Source organism: Camellia sinensis, chromosome 3 (genome assembly GCF_055761805.1).
Source record: "Camellia sinensis isolate YWXY chromosome 3, ASM5576180v1, whole genome shotgun sequence".
Lineage (NCBI taxonomy): Eukaryota > Viridiplantae > Streptophyta > Magnoliopsida > Ericales > Theaceae > Camellia > Camellia sinensis.
Window position 1 is genome coordinate 53,581,877 of NC_138963.1, and position 14,397 is coordinate 53,596,273.

Genomic DNA, 14,397 nt, shown 5'->3' on the forward strand with positions numbered 1-14,397 from the left:
AGGACCAATTAACATATTACGGAACAGGGGTATTACAAAAATGATAGTGATAAATGACATCAAAAAATAGATAATCAAAACACACACATACACACACACACACACACACACATATATATATATATATGATTCGCCTGCGTATCTATTTTTCGTCGAAAATCGCGTCGGACACGCGGCCTCGCTTTTGCGTTAGCTGACCGACAAAAGCGAGACGAGTCAATCAAGGGTCAATCAACAAATATATATATTACATAGCTATATAATATATATACATATATATATACACATACAACTTTCCCGCGTCTCTCTTTTTTTTTACAAAACGCAGTTGCCACGCGGCCTGGCTTTTGCTTCATTGGCCGACAAAAGCAGCTCTCCTCAATTGCCGCTCGCCTCGGTTATCTCTCCCTCCGTGTCTTTTTCTCTTCAGCTTCTTCTCTTCAGCCTTCTTCTTAATCACACCCGTCTGCTTTTTCTTCTTCACCTCACTCTCTTCTATCTCTTCTTCATCACTCTCTTCGATCTTCTTTTTCCTTATTCTCTTCCATCACTTTCTTCTTCTGCGTGAGAGAGATAGAATAAAGAGACTGAGCAGAGTAGAAAGGTTGGCAAAAACGACCCTCCTTTCGATTACATCTCTCTCTCCTACTACATGGCCTCGTCTCGTTCCCGTACTCTCTTTCCGGACCTGAATGATCATGTAAACGCTGCTGGACCGAGTACCCCGGCTCTTACTCTTCCCAACCTGCCTATGATGTCGATTGAGCAAATAATGGCAGCTTAATCAGACATTGAAGCCAATCATTTCACACTGACGTCTTGTATGGAGACGGTAATTGCCGTCACAAAATTGGCTCATCGCTTGCAGAACAGGACGAGTGAGCTCCATCAGGTTAATGCCTAACTCTCTCTGATCCAACGCATGTACAAGGATGCGCGAGCAGAAATAGGCGCACTGAAGGCCGAAAATAAAGAGCTTAAACGGAAGACCACTTCCATGGCCCAATTTGGAGCAACGTCGTTCTTGGCCTTTGATAGTCAGCAGGGAGTCGTTGCTCTCAACGAAAGCATGAGGACAGGACCTTCAAGGGCCTCCCAAGGTAATAAAAAGAGGAAGAAAACGATGGAAGAGAGGAGTAAGTAAGATTGGCGTATGGTCGTAAAAAAAATGAAGGGATTTTTTTTTTTATGTAAATATGTTTATTTTGATCGGTGTATGGCCGTAAAAAAAATGAAGGGTGTTTTTTTTTTACGTAAATATTTGTAAAATGATTTGTTTTTGTTTTTATGTTTAAGTACTGAAAAATGAAATTAAAAAGCATAAAAAATAAGAAAATTAAGCCCAAACAAAAAATAATAATAAAAAAATAAAAATAAAAGAAATTAAGCCTAATAGCAAAATAAAAAAAATAAAATAATACCAGCAGAAATTAAACTTAATGGGACGTTGTTGTTGCTGGAATGGTAATGCAAAAAAAAATACCATGAGGGTTTTAAAAAAAATCAATGTATGGAAAGTTAATTTTATCTCAAGATGCAGAACCAAAAAAAAATTACACAGTTGCGAATAGCAAACTGTTAAGGAGAATAAATGTATGAACGACTTGAGAGTATTCAATTGAAATTAATGTTTCCATATTAATGTAGCAATACACATATATCATTTTAATAAAAATTCAAGTTTCAAAGTCATAACAAAACTTTTTAAGTAGAAATCGACATTCTAAGCTCGCTACGAATAAAATTGAAGCGATCATCGCTTAGGGGTTTTGTGAAAATATCCGTCAATTGCTTGTCGGTGTTTACAAATTCAAGTACAATATCTCCTTTTTTAACATGATCTCTTAAAAAATGATGTCGAATTTCAATATGTTTTGTTCGTGAGTGTTGAACCAGATTTTTGCTTAAATTGATGGCACCAGTATTATCACATTTAATAGGGATATGATCATAATGCAATCAAAGTCCTCCAATTGTTGTTTCATCCAAAATATTGGAGCACAACAACTTTCGGAAGCTATATATTCAGCTTCAGCTGTTGATAAAGCAACAAAATTTTCTTTTTGCTAAACCAAGATACTAATGAGTTACCAAGAAAGTGACAAGTGCCACTGGTGCTTTTTCTATCAAGTTTGCATTCGGCAAAGTCGGCATCCAAGTAACTAATTAAATCAAATGCAAAACCTCTAGTATAAAACAGTCCCAAATTTTGAGTGCCAACAGGATATCTAAAAATTCTTTTAACAACATGAGATGTGATTCCTTAGGATTTAATTGATATCTAGCACTCATACAAACACTAAACATAATATCGGGTCTACTTGCAGTTAAATAAAAAAGTGAGCTGATCATACCTCGATATTTTGTTTGATTAATGGACTTACTTTTTTCATCCTTGTCTAGCTTAATGGATGTGCTCATAGGTGTTCCAGCTATTTTTGAGTCATACATACCAAACTTTTTGAGTAGTTCTTTTGTATACTTAGCTTGGTTGATAAAAATTCCTTTCTTACATTGTTTGATTTGAAATCTAATGAAATAATCTAGCTCCTCCATCATGCTCATCTCAAACTTACCTTGCATACACTTAGCAAATTCCTTACACAAGGTTTCATTAATAGCACCAAATATAATGTTATCCACATATATTTGCACAATAAGTAAATCATCATTTTTAATTTTAACAAAAAGTGTTGTGTCAATCGTTCCTCTAGAAAAATTATTTTCAATAAAAAATTTACTCAATCGTTCATACCATGCACGAGGTGCTTGTTTCAAACCATATAAAACTTTTGATAGTTTAAAAACATAATTTGGAAAAGCATGATCTTCAAAACCTAGGTTGTTTAACATAAATATCCTTATTTATAAAATCATTTAGAAAGACACTTTTTACATCCATTTGATAAAGTTTGAAATCTCTAAAACATGCAAATGCAAGTAACATGCGAATCGCTTCTAATCTAGCAACCGGGGCAAAGGTTTCATCGAAATCAATACTTTCTTCTTGATTGTATCATTGTGCAACAAGTCTAGCCTTGTTTCTTATAATTGTGCCGAATTCATCAAGCATGTTTCGAAAGATCCATTTGGTATCGATAATGGTATGATCTTTAGGTTTTGGCACAAGTTCCCACACTTTGTTTCTTTCAAATTGGTTAAGCTCTTCATGCATAGCTATCATCCAATGTTCATCGAATTCGGCTTCTTGAAAGTTTTTAGGCTCAATCTGTGAGAGAAAAGCCGGGTTATGTAGACACCCCATTTTTGACCGTCCTCAAGACTTGGACGTCACCGTTTGAACACTCGGTGATCATCCATGTTTGTGTTCGTTTGGAGTTCCCGGAAGTCTCGGCTCGCGTGCCTTGCTTCAGGATCCCCGAACTCGACCGTTTAGTGTCTGATTTTGCACCAAACACTTTTGTTTTGCCCTTGAGAGGCAGGGTGGGGCTTGTAGACCATCCCCACCCACCACCGGCAGTGGCTAGAGGCCACCGGCTGGTTTTTGCTGCCACCGGCAATGTATATTGCCGGCCGGCACTATTTGTTGCCGGTCAGCACTATTTTGTGCCGGTCGGCACTCTTTTTGGCCAAGATGGCATTTTTGGCCGGCCGATTACTGTGCAGTTGCTTTTTGAGATATTTTTAGGCAGCTGTATTGCAGTGACTTTCCCTCCATACACGTGTATGGAGGGATGGCCCTCTAGTTTGGCTTAACTTGTAAGTTTTGCAAGTTTTGGTAGAAGGGGAGATAGAGGCTCTCTCTTGTGGCTAAGGTGAGAGACTTTAGACATTTTAGAGAGGGAAAAACACAGAGAGAAGCTCTGGTTTTAGGGTTTGAGTTGCATACATATCCTATCTCTATATTTACTCTTGTGTGTGTTTTAGTCCTTACTATTGCACACAAGCACCTAGTGTTTCACCTTCCTCTTGGAGTTGAGGTTCTAAAGAGTTTGTTTTGAAGTTTTGGTGTTGGATTCAAGCTCAAGGAGGCCATTGGAGCACCATTTGTGAAGGGGTCTTCAAGGGTGAGATTCTAGTCCCTTTTTCTCCCATTTTTGCATTGATTTTATACCTATCTTAGAGCTGTTTTTGTGCTTATTGTATAACATAAAAAAGTTCTGTTTTTAGGCCCTCTTTCTTGTTTGTTAAGAGTGTTTTGTTGTTTGAGGGTTGTTGACCACCCTTAGGCCTCAAAAGGCCTCATTTTGAGCCATTTTGTGTTAGCTCCGGGATTTTGGTGTTGAGGTCTCTTCACCACTGAAATATTGAGGGATTTCAGTGGTGAAGATGATGCTTTGAAGTCCCAAGAAGGAGAGGGCCACCCCCTCTCCTTGTTGTCCTTGAAAATGGCATATTTTGGCCTCTTAAGGAAGCCTATGCTTGAGTGTGTGTTGAGCATGTTTGGTCTGTTTTTCATGCTTATATATCCATAATATAACATGATTTCAAGTTGGTTTTGGAACTCCATGCATGCTTAGCATAGTTGCCATGTAATGCCTTGTTTATGCCTTAACATGTCTTAGGTTGTTAGCCTTAGTTGGAGCATGTTTTAGGCTTGGTCTTGTGAAGATTTTGTGCTTATTTTGACATGTTTTAGATCTGTCCATAAGTATTTGGGTTGATTTTGGCATGCTTGATATAGCTCCTTTGTATTTAGGCTTGTTGGCCTTGAGCATGTGCATGTGTAGCATGCCATCTTTGCATTGTTTTGGTGATTTGGGATCATTCTACATGCCATTTCAGTCTCATTTCCATGCTTGTTTGATTGCCTTGCATGTATCTTGAATGCCTCATAAGCTTGTGTAGTAATGCTCCATGTTTTGGTGTTTATGCATGCCTTTGTTTTTGAGTCACTTAGATGCCATCTAAGTAGTCCTTTAGCTTTGTTTTAACATGCTAAACCTCTGATTTTGGTCCTTCCTTTCATGCCATGTTTGGTCATGTTAAGTGTAGTTCAATGCTCCTTTGATTTGCTTTGAACACTTGGACTATTTGGTGCATGCTTGGCTTGATTTGTTGCTTGGTTTGGCACCATGTATTAGCATGATTTCAAAGCTTATAATGCATGCTAATTGTTCATGTTTGTCCCTTTCAAGTGTGCTTGAATGTTGCTTGATTTGTGCTTAAGTGTTGGTCCTTATGTGCATGTGTGTGTGTATGCCATTTAGCCCTCACTTTTTAGCACTTTGGCCACTGTTTTGGGCCTAACTAGAGCCGCCTAATTCATGTATAAGACCATCTTTCCATTTATTTGCATTGCCATATGTACGCTTGCATGATTGCATAAGTTCATTGCCATGCCATGTTGCATCCTTAGCTTGTATGCCTAGGTTGCATTGCATCTTGCATGCATTCCTTATCCCTTGACTTGGGTGATAGGGATTGGGAGTTTTTGTTTGATTGGTTTGCATACATTTGAAATCAAAGTTGCATACTTGGTTCTTTGGGCCATCATGCATGGAAATGCGTGATTGGTGGTCCGGGAACCGAGGCACATGTCCCTTTGAGTCATTACAATGATAAGGGATATGGTTGATGCATACATGCCTTGAATTGTGCTGCCATGCCTTGTTTTGCCCTCTGTTGCTGTGAGTTGTAGGTTCTGCAGGCTTTCTTTGCCGACCGGCAGTGTAAGGTGCCGGCCGGCAATCTTTTCTCTGCCGACAGATTCAATTTTGTGCCGATGGACATATATCAGTGCCGGTGGTGATTCCACTCAGCCGGTGGTACTCCCCAGTGCCTAAGGGAGCAGTCCTGAGGTTTTGACAGCCTCCAGAGGAGTGAAAGAAAGGAAACAGAGGCAGCTTGCGCATGGCGGCACGTTTCCCGAGACGATTTTCCTGTTTTAATTAATTTATTTAATTTGTTAATTAAATTAATTAATTTGTAATATTAATTAGCTTGCGTAGTTAATTAATTTGTAATATTTATTCGGTCCCTCCGAGCGAGGGCAAATCTGTAATAAGTGTGCGTGAGTGTGTGTATGTCTTCCAACCTCACGTCTTTCTTCCCTTTTACTTACCCGCTTTAATGGTTAGTATTAGGGCACGTTTAATTTAGCATACCCTATGCCATGCATGTGTGCATTCATGCATTTGTATTGCATGCATTAGGCTCGGTACATCACGCTAACTGCATCAATACTTCAATTCCCAAACTGAATACGTGATAATTGTGCATTTTCACATGACATGTTTAGGATAGCCGAGCCTATTCTAGCAACACTTTGTATGCGATGCATTAGGCACTTAACATGGACTTGGATCATGCATGTTTGCTAACAAGTTCTTTGTTTTGGCACGGAGTACGATGTAAGTATTTCCGCTTTAGCATATCGCATGAGTGTGAATGTTGCCATGTCAGTATGCTTGCCATGCGGCTAAATGCTTATGTGTTAAAATGTTTTGAATGCCTGTGGGTGAAGGTTGAATTGTTTGAGTTGGAAGAACTCATTGAAATCCGTGTTTTAGCCTACTTGCGAGTAGCAAAATTCGAAGCATTTTCAAAACAAACGGATATGCAATGTTTCTTTCCAAATTAGGCAATCTAGTCTATACTTGTTTGCTGCGCGCATAATATAGTAATTCTAGGCTAATAAATGGATTAAGAACACATAACGTTTTCAAAATCGGATATCATGGTTAGTAGAGGCCGGTCTTCGGACCGGGCGAAAGGGGGTGCTCACAGCTGACCTTCCCCGATCGTACCCAAGCTCCCGAGCCGAGACAACTCCGGTGATGACGGACATGTGGCCTTCGGCACCGAGTCAGGGTTTCCTAAATTTCCCCATTTTAAAAATATTTAGGTGGCGACTCTGTATCTGGCAAAGCAGTCCATGTTTGGCACTACTTTTTCAAAAATCTGTTTCTCAAAACGATTTGCCAGATTTGGACTCTTTGGTTCAGATTAAGAACCGTGATACAAATCGAGAGTCCGAACTGTAGCACGAGGCCCACCGCGGGCGCGTCTACAGGTTACCACAAATGTTTCTAAGCGAAGAGTGAGTTTCGATACCTTTTGTAGAGTCACCTAGGATTAAATCCTTAGGGTGATTATGAATAAACTTCCATTCTCTTGGCAAATCATCATTGTTTCCTCATTTTTCTTGAGGTGAGAGAATAGGTTGTTCAACTCTTTGTTCAACTTACATGGTTAGTTCTCTTCTTTGTAGATATTTGAATCTTCCACATTTGGTTCTAAATCTATATTATCACTAACAATTTGCTTTTGAGCAGAGATGTTAATTTCATCAAATGCCACATATATAGATTCTTCCACAACAAGAGTTCTTTTATTAAAAACATGATAAGCTTTGCTAGTTAAGGAATAGTCAAGAAAAATTGCTTCATCAGATTTTGAATCAAATTTACCTAAGTTACCCTTACCATTATTATGCAAAAAACATTTACAACCAAAAACATGTAAGTGATTAATGTTGGGCTTTCTATCATGCCAAAGTTCATAAGAAGTCTTTTTGAGAATAGGTCTAATCAATGCACGATTTAAAATATAGCATGCGGTATGAACGGCTTCGACCCAAAAATATTTAGAAATATTATTTTCGCAAAATATTGTTCTACTCATCTTTTCTAAAGTTCTATTCTCCCTTTCTATAACACCATTTTGTTGAGGGGTTCTAGGTGCCGAAAAATTATGTCCAATACCATGCTCATTACAAAACAATTCAAATTTCTCATTTTCAAGTTCTTTACCATGGTCCGTTCAAATATTAATAATAAGAAAGTCTTTTTCATTTTGAATTCTACGACAGAGTTTTGTGAAAGAAGAAAAGGTTTTATCTTTGTGTGCTAAAAATATAACCCATGTAAATCTTTAATAATCATCAACTATAACGAGACAATAATGTTTACCACCTAAACTAGATGTCCTCAAGGGACCAAATAAATCCATATGCAATAGTTGTAAAGGTCTAGTTGTGGAAATATGAGATTTTGATTTAAATGATGTTTTAGTTTGCTTTCCTTGTTGACAAGCACTACAAAGATGTTCTTTTTCAAATTTAATTTTTGGAAGTCCAATGACCAAATCCTTTCTCAATAGTTTAGCAATTAAATCCATATGAGCATGACTAAGTCTTCTATGCCATAACCAACTATTTTCATTATTAACATATAAACATTTAACATCACTAGCATAGAGATCATTGAGATGAAAAACATAAACATTATCATGGCGATTACCAACAAATAAAGCTTTATGATCATTTGTGCTTTCAATTATGCAATGTGATTTATCAAAAATAACTCGATTACCTTTATCACATAATTGACTAATACTATGTAGGTTATGCTTAAGTCCATCAACAAGTAAAACATTTTCAATAAAAGGGTTAGGAGAAATACCGATGCTACCAATACCGATGATTTTTCATTTCTTGTTGTCTCCAAAAGTAACAAATCCTCCATCTTTCAATGATAGTTTAGTAAAGAATGATTTATCTCCGGTCATGTGTCTGGAACATCCACTATCAATGTACTACTTTCCTTCTTTAGCTTTGGACTTAAAGAAAACCTACAAAATGACAATCATGTGTTGGTTTTTGGTACCCATAGTTTCTTGGGTCCTTCTTGATTAGTTTTGTTAGATCCCATAATAATCCAAATCCTTTTAATTCTCATGTTCATATTCTTTTTGAATGGACAATAAGATATATAATGGCCTTTCTTTCTACAATAATGACAAGTAATATGAGGGTGTGTCATGAGAGGTGCCTTTTCAAAAATTGTATTGAGATTCTTTTGTTTCTTAATAGGGTCATATCCAATACCTGCTTTATCAAAAACACATCTTCGATTTCCAAGAAGCATGTTGAGATTATCTCTATCTTTTACAAAATTTTCAAGTGTTTTTGTTAAATCATCAACATTGTTTTTTAAAGCAGTTTTCTCATTAGAGATGGTGTCAAAATCATTTTTCAAAACAATTTTTTCTTTCTTTAATTCTTCTACATTACTAGATAAAGATGCAACAAATTTTTTTAACACATTATTTTTGGCACAAACTTTTTTAAATTCATCTTGTAGTTCATGGAATGCACTTTCAAGTTCTTCATAAAGAGTAGTTACCTCATCTTGAGTAGAGTCTTCATCTTCAAGAGCCATGAGACACAAGTTGGCTACTTCATTTTTAATTTCATCACTTGAGCTTTCATCTTCACGCCCCCAAGCTGTTTCTTTTGTAGTCTTTTCCATGGTTTTTCAATTTTGGATAATCCATCTTCATATGTCCATGATTTTTGCACTCATAGCAAATAATAGGTTTTTTCTTGTTACCTTTGTTGTACTCCTTTTTAAAAGGTCTTCTTTCTCCATAATTGTTTTTCTTGAAGTGCTTTTTGAGATTTTTACTAAACATGGCATAGCTTTCATCCTCACTGGAGTTTTCATGTTTTTCTTCATTTGATGAGGCTTTGAATGCAATTCCACATTTCTTTTTCTTTTCAACATCCTCATGTCCTTTCATAGTGATCTCATGAGCCATAAAGGAACCTATAAGCTCATCCAATCCAAGTGTGGAGAGATCTTTGGCTTCTATAATGGCGGTGACCTTTGCTTCCCAATTCTTTGGTAAACACCTAAGAATTTTTCTCACCAACTCACTGTTAGTATAAATTTTGCCAAGAGATTTCAAAGAGTTTACAATTTCAGTAAATCTAGTAAACATACTTGAAATAGATTCATCAGAGTTCATTTTAAATAATTCATAACTGTGAACAAGCATATTAATACGAGATTCTTTCACTTGGTTTGTACCTTCATACGTTACCTCAAGTTTGTCCCAATTTCTTTTGCCGAATCACAACTTGAAATTCTATTATACTCCTTAGAGTCTAATCTACAAATAAGGGTGAGTTTGGCTTTAGTATTGACTTGCAATAATTTATGATCCCTCTCATCGCATTCATCTTCAGTTTTAGGTACACTAATATTATTTAGTAATTTGGTAGGAATTTTTGTACCTTTGGTGACAATAATCCATATGGCATAATCGGTGGCTTGAATGTATAGGGTTATCTTATCTTTCCAATGACTATAGTTATTTCCATCAAATAGTAGTGGCTGTAGACACCTCATTTTTGACCGACCTTAAGACTCAGACGTCACCGATTGAGCGCTCGGTGATGGTGCATATTGTGCTCGTTCAGAAGTTTCAGAGTCTCGGCTGCGAGCCTTGCCTCCAGACTTCCGGGCTCTTTCGTATCTTGCCTCGGTTTGCGAACCAGGCTCCCTTTTCTCTGTTTTCTCTTCCCGAAGGGAGGGAGAGGTCTTGTAGATCATCTCTCAGTGGCCGTAGGCTACGTTTCGTGGTCGTAGGCCATTTTTCTCGTTTGGAGCCCGGTTTTCGATTTTTCAGAGCCGACGGCCGTGTGCCTCGGTTCGGGACCACTTAACCACCTCCGTTTGCTCCGATTTTTGGTATACACCCCACCACCACCCATTCCAAAAACTTGGAGCTATTTTTCAGAGCTTAGGAGCACCATTTCTCAGACCAAGAGCTGCTGGTCCATTAGTCTTCAAGGGTAAGCTTCTTTTCCCTCTTTTTTGTTCCTATCTTGCTCTATATCTAAGCCTTGCTTGAAAGAATTTTTGGGCTCCGACCCAAACTGAAAATAGTCATATTTTGAGCCTCTTTTCATGTTTTATTAAGGACCTCCTGCTGTTTGAGGTCTCCTACTATCACTTGCTTCTTTATCTCTCTCTTAGGGCCTAATCTTGCATGATATATTAGCCTTGTTTTTGATCATTTCTGGGCTCCAAGACAAACTGTAAATAGTCTTATTTTGAGCCCCTCTTCAACATTGTTGAAGGGTTCTTCTTTGTTTGAGGTCCCCTACTGCCACTTGCCTCTTTATCTCTCTTTTGGGCCAATTTTTGCATGGTAGTTTAGGCTCATTTTTAAGCTGTTTTAGACTCTTCCATAAACTGTGAAATGTCTTGTTTTGAGCCCATATTCAACTTTGTTGAAGGGCTCCCCTCCGTTTGAGAACAACAGCTGCTACTTGTCTCTTTACCCCTCTTTTAGGCCTTTTCTTACATGATAGTTTGGCCTTATTTTTGATTATTTTTGTGGCTTGATGTAAACTGTAAAATACCTTGTTTTGAGCCACTCTTCAACTTCATTGAAGGGATCTTTGCCATTTGGGGCCAGCTGCTGTCCCTTTGTGTTTAATCTCTATTTTGGGGCCATTTTTGCATGATAGATTAGCCATATTTGTGTTCATATTTGAGACTTGTTATAAACTGGAAATATGCATTTTTTGGGACTGTCTTGCTTCTGTCTTCATACTTCATGATCAAATAATGCATGTTTTGTATAGCTATAGGCCAATGCATATGCCTAGTTTTGTGTTTCGGGTTCATTCCATGCATCGGGTGCCATGTTTCCATGTTTCGGGGTTGTTTTGCATCATATTTCAGCACTGAAATTTGCATGTTTGCATACCATGTTTCATGCCTTGTTAGTGTTGCATGCTATGCCTTGGGTTCGGTCCTCGATTTGCGTGCATACATGCACGCATCTCGAGTGTCTCATTTTCATCTAATGGCTACCGATGTGAGTGTGACTGAGGTCCACTCATGTTGGTATAAGTCCATTGTACATTGTGTATGCCATTTCAATTCATAGCATTGCGTATGCTAGGTTGTATGTTAGAGCATTGTGTATGCCATGTTACATCGTGCATTGTGTATGCCATTTCATAGCATTGTGCATGCTAGGTTGTATATTAGTTGCATTCATGCATGTCATGCATATTACATTGTGCTTGGGATAGGAATTAGCCCAAGCACGGGAAACGAGGTACGTTTCATACTCCGAGTGACGGAACGTGTCTCAATTCCTAGTCGCCGACGCTCCGGATTATCCATGATGGAGTCTAGGCCTTGTTGTGTCCATATGTGCATTCATTTCATATTGAGTTGTGCAAATCGATTCCTCGGCCATCATGCATCGAGATGCGTGATTGGTGGTACGAGAATCGAGGACTACACTCCCTGAAGAGTAGTCATGCATACATATGTGAAAATATTTTGTCATGCCCCTTTGTTGCTCTCTGTTGCAGCAAATCAGAAATCAGCAGCCTTCCGAAGCTTGGCACGCATCCCGAGAATAATTGCAAACAGAGGCTAATTGGGGCATCGTAGTGGATTTCCGCACAAGACAACTCAAGCATGCATCATCCATCATCTGGCTTGCATGCCAATTTATTGCTTTCCTAATTTAATTTGTTAATTAATTAGGGTTTTGTACATATTTGGACTGTAATATTCATTCGGGACTGTATATTATTTATTCGGACCCTCCGAGCGAGGGCACAACTGTAATAAGTGTGCGTGTGTGTGATGTATGTCTTCCAACCCCACGTCTTTCTCCCTTTTATTTACCAGCTTATGATGGTTAGATTAGGGCATGTTTCAATTAGCATACAGTATGATAGCATGTTTGTATTCATTCATCTATTTTGCATGCATCGGGCTCGGCGCATCATACTAACTGCATTGAATTTTCAATTCTAAGTTAAATACATGTTAGCTGTAGCATTTCATATGCCATGTCTAGAATAGCCGAGCTTGCTATAGTTGCATTTTTACACGTGTTGCATTAGGCATTTCTGTATAATTAGGATCATGCATGGATTTCTAATTAGTTTCTGTTTTGGCCTGGAGTACTCGGTAAGTTTTATGCTTTAGCATCCTTGCATGCGTGTGAGTGACTGCCATGAATAACATGCTTACCATGAGGCTAAATGCTTATGTGATATAACTGCCTGAATGCCTGTGGGGGAAAGTTGGGTTATTTGGATTGGAACAATTCATTCACTGTGTGTTTTAAGCCCACTAGATAGTGGCAAAATCATGTTTTTCTAAGCCCACCCGATGGTGGCAAATCCACGTCTTAGCCTACTTGTGAGTAGCACCATCAAACCATTTTCAAACAAACAAACATGAAATGTTTTGTTCCAATTCAGGCGATCCACTCTATACTTGTATGCTGTGCGCATCACATAGTAAATCTAAGCTAATAACCGGAATAAGAACGCATAATATTTTCAAAAATAGATATCATGGTTAGTAGAGGCCGATCTTTGATCGGGCGAGCGGGGGTGCTCACGAAGTGACCTTCCCTAATCGTACCCAAGTTCCCGAGCCGAGGCAACTTTGGTGATGACGGACACGTGGCCTTAGGCAAACGAGTCAGGGTTTCCTAAATTTCTCAAAAATAAAATATTTAGGTGGCGACTCTGTATCTGGCAAAGTAGTCCATGTTTGGCACTTCTTTCAAAATCTGTTTTCTCAAAACGATTTGCCGGATTTGGACTCTTTGGTTCAGATTTAGAACCGTGACAAATTGAGAGTCCGAACTGTAATAAGCCCAATATCGAACGGAACGGGGGACTCGTCTCTCCCAGGACGTTCGGGGACGTCTAGAGTGGCCTATTGGTGGCTTGTCCTTCAGCAGTGCTAGCTAAGGTTGCCATAGATCGAAACTGTTAGATGGTTAAATCTCAAACAAGAGTCTAGGCTTTGATACCAATTGTTACCCAAAAGATAACTTAAGAGGGGGGTGAATTAGGTTTTTACAATTAAAAATTAATAATATCCTAATAAAAATTATGACTAGCACAATAGATAAATATAGTTAATGAAATAAAAATAATTAAAACAAGTGTTCTAACAACTATGTCAGTTAATGATTTTAGCACAGTGAAAATGTAAAATATAGCTACAGCAATTTAAATAAAATAAAGAGATAAGGGAGAGAGAGGCAAACAGATTTATAGTGGTTCAGCTTCAACTCGGCCTACGTCCACTCCTCAAGCTTCACTTGAGATTTTTCACTATGCTCTAGCTTCACGGGGGTGCTAGCAACCTCTTTACAAATGGAGCAATCCTCCACGGATTTTACACAGACTTTCTAAATCAAGAACACCAAGTGTACTACACTCTTACAAGATTGAAAAGAATGTGTTTTTGCTTTCACAGAAAGCTACAAGAATTATCTTTCAAAGATAGATATAAAAATGAGACTTTGATTTTTCTATAAACCTCACACAGAAAAGATGAGCTTAAAACTATACGTCTCAATGTATAATTTCTGAAAGGGGATGTAAACAAAAATTGAAGAACACTTCTCAGAGAATTTTTCAGAGAATAGATGTAAGTGATTATAGATCAAAGAATATTTTCTGATTTTTTTTTGTAACTTGTCTACATTAGAGGCTTTGGTATATATAATGAAACTTATAGCCGTTATATTCATTTGAATTTATATCCGTTTATACCCGTTGTATTCATTTGAATATTTTCCACTTCATCATTACTAATTTGAATATCTTCCACTCGAACATTTTGAACTGCTGTTGTGCTGGACTGT